This window comes from Falco peregrinus, chromosome 14 (genome assembly GCF_023634155.1).
Source record: "Falco peregrinus isolate bFalPer1 chromosome 14, bFalPer1.pri, whole genome shotgun sequence".
Taxonomy (NCBI): Eukaryota; Metazoa; Chordata; class Aves; order Falconiformes; family Falconidae; genus Falco; species Falco peregrinus.
This window is the reverse complement of record NC_073734.1, coordinates 92,715-104,463: the sequence shown is the minus strand read 5'-3', so window position 1 is coordinate 104,463 and position 11,749 is coordinate 92,715. Positions and strand designations below refer to the sequence as shown.

Genomic DNA, 11,749 nt, shown 5'->3' with positions numbered 1-11,749 from the left:
GCTCAGAGAGCAACAGAATTGCCCGTCAGCCAGAACAAGGAACAGAATCACTAAAGCAGCATCCCCTCATCGGCACTGTTTTTAAGTTTATCTCCTCCGTGTTTTGCTGTCTCTCCATATGGCCGTTTTGTTAATAAAGGCAGTGTCGCCAAAGGCTTGAGGTAATAAACAATTAAATTAGTAAATGAAAAAAATTGTGTGCTAGAGGGGAGAAGCCAGTATGGGAATGGGAACTGCGTGTTCTGCCCTTGCTTACACCACACCTGACCAAGAGCCTTTATACATTGCCTGAAAAATCAGTTATCTGCAGTGAATCCCAGTGACAAGACAAATAGTTACAGCTTTTTTTCTTTTTTTAAAAAACAAACAAAACTTGGTCTCTTCTGCAAGGTCAGCTCCAGTTGAATGTGACAGCAGCGCATCCCTGGGAACGCCGAAGGGGATCTGCACTGAGCCACCAGGCACCCTCCTGAAGACGACGCAGCTGGCTGTACGACCGCTGCTGGAAACCAGGCAGCAGCGAGCTTCACCTGGAGCACAGGGCTCTGGATCAGGGAGGTCAGGGACCAGGCTGAAGGAGACAGGACCCCGCATTACGACTGTCATGCGAAGAGGAAATCCCAAGGAAGGTCTTCTGCCTCCTCCCTCGTTACAAGGCGCTGGGAAACCATTTGCGCCCTGTGGCAGCACATAACAGACCCAGCACGGGGGTTATGCAGGCAGAAAAAAGCTGCCACTGATTAAGAAAACTTACACCCTAGGCCTGTCTCTTCTTTCCTGATCACAGAGACGTGACATGCAGCTGCCTTCTGTGGTGCCAAGAGATGTCAGCCTTAGCAGCCACATAAAACATCTCCGAGAAGACAGCATGACAAAGAACAAGTAGGAAATGACCTAAGAATGATGCTTTTTCCTTTCTGCAGGGAGAGCAAACACTTCCATCAGTCCATAACAAGCCTTTGGCACTTGTCAATACGGCAAAAATCAGGCACTTAGGGAGGCAGGAAAAGAAGATGACAATGGAGCGAGGAGAAACAGCCACTTTTGTCAGCAGGTTACATCAGCCCCCAGCTAAGCTGCAACAGCTCCTTCATGTTGACTCATTCCTCCAGTCTTTTTTTACCCAAGACAGACACAAATCCTCCCCTTGCTGGATCCAGAGGATTCCCTAACACGCTGGGCTGCCTGGCAGCTGGGAAAGCAATCTGACAGGGAAAAGCACACCCGACAGACACAGCATTTGACAGTGTGAGCACAGGACGACACACTGGTCCCAAGGGTCGCAGATCTGCAGACACCCTGGCAAGCAGGGATAAGCCAACCGAGGACGCAGGTATGCAGTCCCTACACCCCTCTTCCAACCCAAAAAGCCCCGTCTCAACACACAGATTTGGCGGGTTTTTACTTATTTTCTTCTGGTGGCAGAGATACTCCCTCCCTGCTGCTCCCTGCAACTGAGAATAGAACAGACACAACTCACCCAGCAGAGAGGAGAGGGGTACAGGGAAGCTGGTGCCTGAGGGGGACTGCAAGGAATTCCTGAAGTCACTTTCCCAAAGTGAAGTTCACCACAAATCATGCTGGCTTGCTCAGGTAATGATCTTGTCTCCCACAAAGCCAGCAGCAAGCTTGCCTTAACAGGAAGAGCAATTATCACTCGAGGGTTAAGAGTACCATCGGGGTGGCAGCACGGCCACCTGCATTACAGCATTTTCCTTTTCTGTTTCAAACAAGACACCAGCCTTTCGTTTGCCCTGTTGCCGCCCCTTCAATTAACCTCATTCAGTTTGTCAAGCTGTCCGTCAGTCTGCATAACATTCCCGATGCAACGCTCCTGTGAAAATTTCAGTCGATAACTCGCCCTTTCAATTGGAGACCATGATCTCTGAGCCTCACAGCCACCGTTTGCAGATTGGCCAACAAATGGGAGACAGGGAAATGACGGCTCACCACCCTGCAGCAACCTCCAAGCAGGAATCAGAGCAGCGGCTTTGGCGCTTTAGAGGACACAAGGCTTGGGTTCAGGGACACGGGGGAATGAAGGATGCCCGTGTCACCCATCAGCTGGGCTAAGGCACAGCCCAGCCTGCTCCGCTCTCAGGTGGACACGTGCGCGTCACCCTGACACCCGACTGCATCTCAGGCTTTATCTCCACAATTATTCAGTCCCCTCTGCTTCCCGTCAAGGAGCTGCCAGGCAGCGTAAGGCAGCCAAGGGCAAAACTTCAACTGGGGCAGCAAAAGAGCGGCAGAGCAGGCAGCTGCTGAGGGCCAGGGCGCAGCTCGGGCACATCTCGCCCACGCCCGCGCTGCTCCCATCAGGCAGCCTCAGCAGCACCGTGCCCGGAGTCTGTCTGAAGAGCCTTTGGTGAAGCGGCTGATGGAGCAGGTTCCCAGGACCTGCCTCCTGGCACGTCTCCATGAGAGCAGCAGCTGCCCTGAAAAGCAGAGATGCTCACCATGGGGGAACTCAGCCCCGTGGAGTCAGCAGGGGGGATCATCACACACACAGAGTCACAGAGCGGCTGGGGCTGGCGAGACCTCTGGAGATCATCTGGTCCAAGCCACTGCTCAAGCAGAGCCCGTCTTTATTGCAGGGAAAGAAACCGTCCCTGAGCCGCCTCGTGTTACTGCTCTAGTGACTGATCAGCCCCAGGACTGGCAGAGATGGCGGTGAAGCACGACAGGCTTTATTGCCCAGTCCCATGGGTTAGGGCCCTGAGGCAACGGAGGGGCAGATGTACCCTGCAAGCCCCCCGGCTACACCGCGAGCTGCCCGGGGAGGAGGGAGGCATTGCACCGGGGCAGCAGGACCCGAACAGCTCTGCGGGTCACTGCCTGCGACAGGCATGCAAACCCATCATTTCAACACCAGTACCAGCCATCCCTGGTGGCTTGCTCTCGCCACAGATGGAAAGCGGGTTTTCATGGTGGATTCAAAGAAAGCTGCCCTGGGAATCCCTCCCCCACTTGGAGGTTACTGTTGTCCCCCAAACAGCTGGAAAAGCAGCAAGGAGGAAATTCGCCCCCCTCCCCCTTGGCCCAGGAGGCTGAGCCTGGCCTCTCGCACGCTGCCTGGTGCTTTACCCGCAGACCCAACCAAGCCCACAGAGCCAGGCCTGGGTGAACCAGCTCCACAAATCCAGCCCACCTAGCGTGGAGCAGAACAAACCTCCTCCCAACCCTGTTTTTAAGCCCCTCACAGATCCCACCTCCAGTGAGCGGCACATCCCACCCAGCGTCCGCACGGGAGCCCTCCCTGGCTGCACCAGCCCTGCGCCCCCCGCCAGGGCAGCGACCCAACCTCCTCCTGCCACCTGCCACGCAGCTTGTCAGCTGCAGCCTCCATCAGTTCAACGGCCTTTCCCTGCGGCTGGCCTCCGGAGATGCTCTGCAACGCGACGGAGCCCACACGCTCTGTAGCTACACAACCCTTACCGTTACATGTTTGTGCAACACCACAGCTGGTTGGGCCCCCAGCGGGTGTGAAACTCACCTCACCACAGGCAGGCTGAGGACAAACTTCACACCCCAGACTCTGTCACAAACAGCAATCTGACACAAAGCAAACGCAGACCTAATGGGGAAAGCGTCGGGAAATCCATGCCCTTCCAGGAGCAAAGGGCCACAGGGGCCTCTTGATCTCAGAGCTCCAAAGACACGACTCTCCGTTAAATACCACCCAGAAAACAGAGGGAAAACTTGTAAAGATGATCCAGACTCATTTCTGCACAAACATCTATGCAAGCTGTCTGTTTTACTGAGGGGTGCCCCAGCTAACACTGCCCCCAGAGCCAGGCTCCTCTCGCTGCGTTGGGACGGAATATCTTGCTTTCTCTCCGAGACAGCAATATGGGAACGTTGCATGTAAAAATCAGGCCACAGGCTGCTACAGACCAGTCAATTTTCATTGGGAAATAGCCCCACAGATACTTACCATCTCTACACAGAAGGAAGCAGGGATGACAGCCTGATTGGAGAGGTGGAGAGTTTTGGACGCATCTTGTAGGACTTCAATACTGCTGGAATTTATCTCACTCAGATGCACGTAGACAACCCGTTCTTCTCCAATGCTCACTAAAGACACATTCTGCTCCAGGAAGCAGGTAGGAAAGAAAAAAGAAAAGCAGGGGAAGTTAAAAAATATGAGACAGCTCTAAGTGTCCTCCTCGACTGGGCGATAAGTACGGCTGTTGGAAGTTTTCAGTGTTGCAAGGCTGACACAGAAGGCCTGGGGCAAGTGCAGGCTCGGGAGTGACCCCATCTGAAAGCCACAAGCTCCCGTTCTCAGGGGACAGAGAAACCCTGGGTCCCACGCTCTCCTTTCCAGACCTCCTCCACAGTTAGCTCTCCTTTCTCTGCCTTGTGCCTGCTCCCGCTCCTTCTGCCGCTCAGCCTTGCCCCAAACCTCCCTGACCGCTGCTGCTGCACAGCGACACTTGGACAGTTACTTCTCTGACATTCCCAAAAATGCACCTCTGAAAACCAGCACAAGCCAGAAGCGAAGCAGGCTCTTCAGAGCAGAGATCGTGCAAGTTATGGCCTCTGATGTGTGCTTATGTGTATTCCTGGTATGGCATGAATAACAGGCATTAATTATTCATTACATCATTCAAGTGGTGTTTTCTCTCTTGACAGTCAGAACCAAAAGCTTTCTCCTTGCAGAACTGGCACAGACTACTGGAGGAGGAACACAGATCCCTTTGCTAAACCACCTTCCCACATCATTAAAAACAACGAGAATTTGTCCACTCTTGCGGTGGATTTCACTGGTTCCAAACACCTCAACACTTCAACAGGATCTGAATGCATAGAACTCCCAACACTGACCAGACGCCGTATGATTCACTGGAGGGCACAGAGTACGATTTAACCGAAAAAGAAACCAGCTTCCACGATGTAAAACCTTTAATGATGTCTGGCTCAAGGAAGTGGTATTGACCGCTGTCAGAATCACCAGCCCAACTCAGCCAGAAGCAGCAGCATCCAGAAATGCTCATCCCTTGGCAGGGCACTGCTGCGTGCAACTAAGAGCCAAAAACCTCACCTACCAAGGCTGGGGCCTCCAAAATAAGGAACTGAAGCCATGCACGACGATGCATGTCTGGGCGATGCTGCCCAAAGCTCCCGGGAAGGAGGAGCTGCAGGGAAGAGCTGCGCCTCGCCAGCCAGCTCAGCTTCCCGGTGACAGCGGGACAGCAGCAGCAAAGGCAGGGCAGAGCCCTTTGGGGATGAGCGGAACAACATCTGGAGGATGCCCAGGAGAGCTGCCTTCTGTCAGCCTGTGTACTAACACCACGCATCCTCACCACCAAGGAGAGGGCTTCAGAAACGCTACCCCTTCATCTACAGGGTTCTAAAAGGGACAAGGAAAATGCCATGCAACAGCGTTACAGGCAACATGGCACAGGGAAAGGCAGCAACAAGCGATGGCAGCTCTGCCACCAGTAACGCCAGCGCTGGGATTTACCAGCTCCTTCATGCAGATGACACACGCCAGACTGGAGCTGGCACGCGTTCACCTGCAAACAAAATACCCGACAACGGAGCTGTGGAGGGACTCTGCACAGCCTGGATGAAAGATCTGTACCACGTTCTGCCTGAAACGGTGGTAAAGACCAGGCATCGACACTGGGCACCCCAGCCTAAGGCAAGAACGAGCTTTGAAGTTCTACTGGAACACACTGCAGCGATTCCCAAGGTCAGACTTGCAGCCGTACGGGTAGGATCTGCCACCAGCGCAGGACACGTAACAAGACAGCCAGCTCTTCTGCCAGCCCAGAAAGCTTTGGGTGCGTCAGCTACCAGGGAACTACTGGAACTGCACTGCAACCAGAAGACAGACCTATAGAAAATGCAACGCATCTAGTCCTTTCTTTAGGCACAGCTACGCTTCTCCAGCTGAAATGCTCGCCCTTTGGGCAAAACATTGACACGCTCACGTCCAAATAGAAAAGATTAAGGTAAGATCAACTTTCAATTTATAAATTGTTAGCCCAAGCGTAAAAGCTTTTCAAGGTACCTGTAGTTCAAAATCCAGCTGACATTTAAACAACTGGTTATTCCAGTGGGGAGAAACCCTCCTCTTTCGGGGAAGCATGCCTTCTGTTTGCAAGCAACTGTTTTGTCAAACTTGAGACTTCCCTGCAAAGCCTGCATTGCCTGGCCTTGCTGTTGACTGGTTTACATGCACATCCCCAGCAGCCAGGGTTGAGATGACCAGTGGCATCCAAGGGATTTGGCATCATCGTTTCAATTCGGTTTATAAAAAGTTTATATCCCTGCAATTGTTTTCAAAATGTCAGCCTTCCTTTCTGTTACAGAAAGCTTCACGTTCTCGGGAATCCTCTGATATCCCCTTCCGTGCTCAGGGAGAGGACAAGACATTTTAAAACAGCTGCTTCAAAAGTTAGTATCCTTTTAAATTAAAGTTTAATTAACTAAATTTGTTCTCGATTTCAGCCAGTGGAAGCCAGGACACCAGATACAACATTCTCTTGCCTACACTTTGTTGTTGCTGCTGTATATGCCTGAATGCAAATGTCCTGTAGGAGCCTTTAGTCCAGGAATGCTTTGCCTCACCCCTTTTCAAGCTTGGTAGGGAAAAAAAAAGAAAAGAAAAAAAAGCTTGTGCTCCAGATGCAAGCAGTGTGGAGTCTCATGCGTCTTTGGCTGGGGCTTTTGGCAAAGAGATATGATGGATATTTCTCAGGCGGGATGGACCTGACTTTCAGGAAAGCTTAAATCCAGCTTTACAGAAATCATCATTTCAGCAAGGTCTCTTACACCGCTCTTGCTTTAGTGGTATTCAGCGATGTCCCCGTGCGCTCCCGAACAAGAGTTCTAATGAAGCAGCGGTCGCTGCTCATCTCGTAACGCAGGAGAGCGAGAGACCCAGGAATTGCTCTGGGTTTCAGACTGGGCTTGTTATCCCGCCTCACACGTCCGTAATTAAACACCATCTCAGACACTTAGATTTCCACCTAAGAGGACACCACCCTTCTCTAGGCATTAGCTGCTACTTATGCCATGAATCCCTTCTTTCCGTGTCCGCACCAGCCACGTATTGTCACGTTCTCCTTTTCCCTGGCAGAACCCCTGTACACTTTATGCCCACCAAGATGAGTCACACAAAGGCACGCATCTCGCCTAGCACTCACCAGCGGGGATCTTTCATTCCCAAACACTGAGACACTAGCCACAGTGTCCTGCCTTCCTATCGCCTGGGCTTCCAGCGTCAACGGGATCTCCACCAAGCTGTGAGGCTGGATAATCCCACACGGCACAGGGCTGGAGTACCACACAGCAGCATCCTCCTTGTGCTCCTATAAGGGACAGAATCAAAGACAACTTCAGAGTGTCCTCTGAGGAAACTCCAAGCTCCTTAACATCTACCACAACGGCAATTCACCCACATTTTTAAAAATCCCTAGGAGAAAGCAGAAAGGCGCAACACAAGGAGCAAGATTTATATGGGCCTAATTAGCATCCTCACAGGGTCCAAAAGCTGCTGCACTCACAAACGCCCACTCCGGTGCTGGCGGCCTCCTTGCAGCAGCTTTTCACAACCCTCCAAGTTCTCCTGCATGAAAGCACCCCAAAGACTAGAACTGAAACTGCTTCCTGAAGAGTTCAAACCGCTCCTGAAGTTCATATTCAGGTAGCTTCCCGTTCTCTCCAAAACTTTAGGTTTGAATATAAAACAGCAAGGTCTTATCCAAACCCCGTTTCTTTCCTAATAAACCCCTCGATAACGACGTTTGAGGGCAGGAGGCGAACACGACGCCAAGCCTGAGGAAGGACTCCATAGCAGCCTGGAAGATCGCTGTCGTTCACAAGGGTCAGCATCCACTCGCAAGGGAACTTCAGAAAGCACCGTCCAAATGTCAGAACAGGGCTGAGCACGTGCAGCGGAGGAACGACACATCCGGGTGAAGAGATGACCAAAGGGAATTAGAGACACTGAGAGAACGTAGAAGTTGTTTACTCCCCAAACAGCATGAAACAGACACAACGCATTTGTCTCTGCCAGATAGACATTTCCTACCTCTACGGCAATCGATCACCTCTAACTTCTTCTTACTCAACAGCCTCTTGTAAAGGAGGGGCAGCCCCAGACTCCCGTGGCAGAGGCTGCCCAGTGCCCTGCCCCAGTGCTCTCTCATCAAGCTTTGCCCCTCCCTTGCCCCAGGAGGCCGGCAAGGACCCTCCCACAGTCCCAGCAAGGCACGAGCTCTGCGGGAGCCTTCCCGCTGAGGACCAGCGCTCCCCAAAGCTCAAGGAAAACAAGACTCCCGCATCTCAGTAAAAGCACCTCCCTCCTCTCCCGTACCGCTCTCGCCCTGCCTGAAACCTCAGCCGCTTGCCCCCGCGATGGAGGGCACCAGCACCGCCTGCCTCTCGCAGTGGGTGACCAGCCTCTCCCAGCTCCTGCAGCTGCCTGGGTCCTCCACACACCAGCCCACACACTGACTCTTCCCATTCCCACTCGTTTTACAAAATTGCAGCCCAGGCACCCAGTGGGTGACTCTGCCGGGGAGAGGGAACAGCACCAGCGAACTGCGTCCCTCTCGTCATTAAACTGGCACCCGCTGCGGCGCAACGGCATTGAACGTGGCTGCAGCTTTTGGCTTAAGTCTGGGAACGTTCATGCTCAAGAGAACCAGAGAAACCTGAGCTCACCTGCCACACCAAGGACTAGTTTCCCCTCACCACTCCTGCCGTAAGCCCCTTTCCCATTTGCACACGCCTTCATTAACTGAGCCAGACCCCAGCTTTCAGCAGGCTGCTCGCCGCCTTCCAAACAAATGCTGCATTTTGGGCCAACCCAGCACAAGCCCACCGCTTGCAGGGAGAAGCAGGGGCAGTCCTTTGGAGATTCATTACTCCTCAAGTCCCAGACAACAGGCCAATAGTGAATATAATCACTGCTCCCTTAAAAATAAAATAAACCAAAAAAAAAAAAAGACAGAGGCATGGCCCTGAGCACTGAGCACAGGTGCCTCTCAACATGGGCTGCTTTCAAAGCACGGCTGTGCTCACAGCGAGCTGGGCAGAACTAGCTCGTTAAGCAACATTTCTCATTTGGAGCTGAAGCCAGGACACCCCACGCCAGGCAGCGTGCTGGGCATGGGTACGCGGGGAAAGGTGGCCAGCTGCAAGGAAAGCGCCGGTACCTGGCTGTGAGAGGCACGCCAACACCTCCTGGCCAACACCATCCACGCCCACCACCAGCGCCAGCTCGTATCGCCTCACCGTGCTGGAACACAGGGTGACCTGGTAGAGGAGAAGAGCGTCAGATACTTAATCACTGCCAGAAGCCATCAGCCACGCGTGGTGTCCTCTGGCTCTCACCCACGGTCAGGAAAGGGAGCGGTATTTTGCCTTAGTTCTCCTGCTGGTCCACGTGTAGACCACTGTCTTTCCGAGTAACAAAACTCTTCTGGCGATATCCGATTTATTAAGTACGCCTTGCATACCAGGGCATATGTGAGCTAAATTAAAGCACAATTCATGTTCTTCTTGCCACTGGGACCAATTTTTACTCTCGACTACAACAGCATAAATCCAGAGGAAATCTGTTGACTTTCACAGAATGAGTCCAGCTTTACAGTGGGAAGCCGAGGGCAAAACGTGGCCCAGCAGCAGCTGTGCAGCTCACGGCTGCTGGAGCTTTTCCAGTCCTCGCTGCAGTGGATGCAACCATTCTGCTCCACACGAGAGGAAAGATAAGACCGGGAAGAATAGCAAACTGCTTTATGCAATGACATCTTTCTTTTAACAGTCACCTTCTGTCCTCATCCTTCCTCGGCCCGCTTTAAATCAAATTGCTCTAAGCAGCTCAGACACACACGCGTGGCTTCTGTGCTTGACCGTAGGGTACATGATCCTTGGCTTACAACTTTGGAAACAAAACGGTGCTCCGCCCCAGAGTACCCCAGCTCACAAAAACCTAACACGAACACCGATCTCTTACTTGCGTTATGCCCAAAGCCAGCAGCACTACAGCCCTCCTGCGCACCAGTGAAGCTTCAGCTCCACCTGCTGAAGCACGTATGGCCGGGCTCGTGCCATACCTGGATACCCAGGGCTCCTTGGGAGCGGATGGTCCCCTTGCAGGGCATTATGGTGAATTCAGTTGGCTTGATGTGATGTTGGGCTCCCTTTCTCCAGGACGGGCAAGTGTTGTCTGATATCTGAGCAAAACTGGTGACGCTGCGCTGTCCTGAGCCTTCGCCAGGGATGCGAAGGTTGAAAGTCATGGGAACCAAGGAGGTGTTAGTGAGGCGACACGGCAGGGTGCGAGGAAAGCCTGGGAAGGTGAGACAAATATCAGTCAAGTCCCCGGTTATCCCGTGATTCCTGGTGTGACTCTCCTGTTAGGATAGACCGGTGCTTGTTGTTTATCTCTTTTCAGTGTGAATGAGAGGTAATGGAGAAGCTCAGGGAGGAGTGAGTTGTGACTGAAGTTGCTTTTTCCATGGATGGCACAGCTTGCTTCCTTGGCAATGGGCAGTGCCGTTGGTGCTGAAGAGCTGTCTCTACCTGTGAGGAGCTCTCTCACCTGCCCCCAAACCAGCCCCAACTCTTTCTCACTGATCAGTGTGCACCCAGACAGAGCATTTATTCTGAAAATTCAGTCTGTAAAATCCCCCATTAACTCCACGAACATTCCCCCAGTTTTCAATATATGAAAGTAGGGCATTGTCATGTAAGGAAAAGAAAGGATGAGACCGGGCACTACAACATGATGCATTGCACTCTAATGCAGTTTCTCTAGGCAGGACCCTTAAGGCATCTCCTGTTTCTGGGCAACCAGACTGAGCACATGACAACTCGGCCCACCTCACTGCAGGCAAACCTGATGCTTCCTTAGAAATGAGCAGGAACTGTGTCTCACCTTACCTAACAAACGGGGACATCACATCCACACTGCCTTTGATTACGGCCCACAAAGCCTGACATCACTTCAGCTCTGACACTTGCTTTCCACAACGGAAAACCAGTGGTACAACCACACTGGGTGAGGGGGTGGCTGTTCTGCAGAGGCAGGACACCAGCCCGCAGCTTGGTCTGGAGCGGACACCAGCTCTGCCAGAAGACACCTCCCATGCCCTGCTTACCAAGTGCTATTTGAATAAAGACAGGGAGGAAAACCACCCGCAGACACAGCAGATAGTTCCTCTGTGCCCAGCAGCAGTGACCATTGCCCACCGCCAGCAATTACTCCGGCAGGGAGGCGGGGGTGGGGCACAGAAAGGACATGCACCGACTGACCCACTGCACAGCCCCAAATGGGACCGAAGTCACCAGATGCAGACAACAGCCAGCAGCACAGTGACAAGAAGCAAAAATACAATAGCTGCCTTCAGCTGAAAAGGCCTTGTTAATGAAATCAGATTAAAGTAGGAGGAATCTCCTATTACACAACCGCATTTCTGCCGGTGCGTTTCTTGTGGGTCTATTTATTCAAAAGGAAGCAGAGAAGTGGCCGAGTGGTGATGCAGGGAGAGGGGGAAGTGGCTCAGGGAAAGTATTGAGATTTCCTAGAAAGTCCACGAACCGCATGAAACCACAGAGGCATCCTGGGCACAGAATGATCATGGCCCTTCAATCAATCCCCAATTGATTTCACATGTAAACTTTAGATCATCTCAGTACAAAGCCTTTTCTCTGAGACTCGAGATGGAGAATCAGAATCTGCATTTCAGTGGAGATGCTCTGGGTGCTCAGCCACCGGCTCCGTCAG

At 52.5% G+C, this 11,749-nt stretch overlaps 1 pseudogene; it reads right to left on the bottom strand.

Annotated features, from left to right (window-relative positions):
• Positions 1-2,182: 2,182 nt before the first annotated feature.
• The window catches only part of LOC101911161 (hydrocephalus-inducing protein-like), a 68,235-nt pseudogene continuing 58,668 nt past the window's right edge, over positions 2,183-11,749 (bottom strand).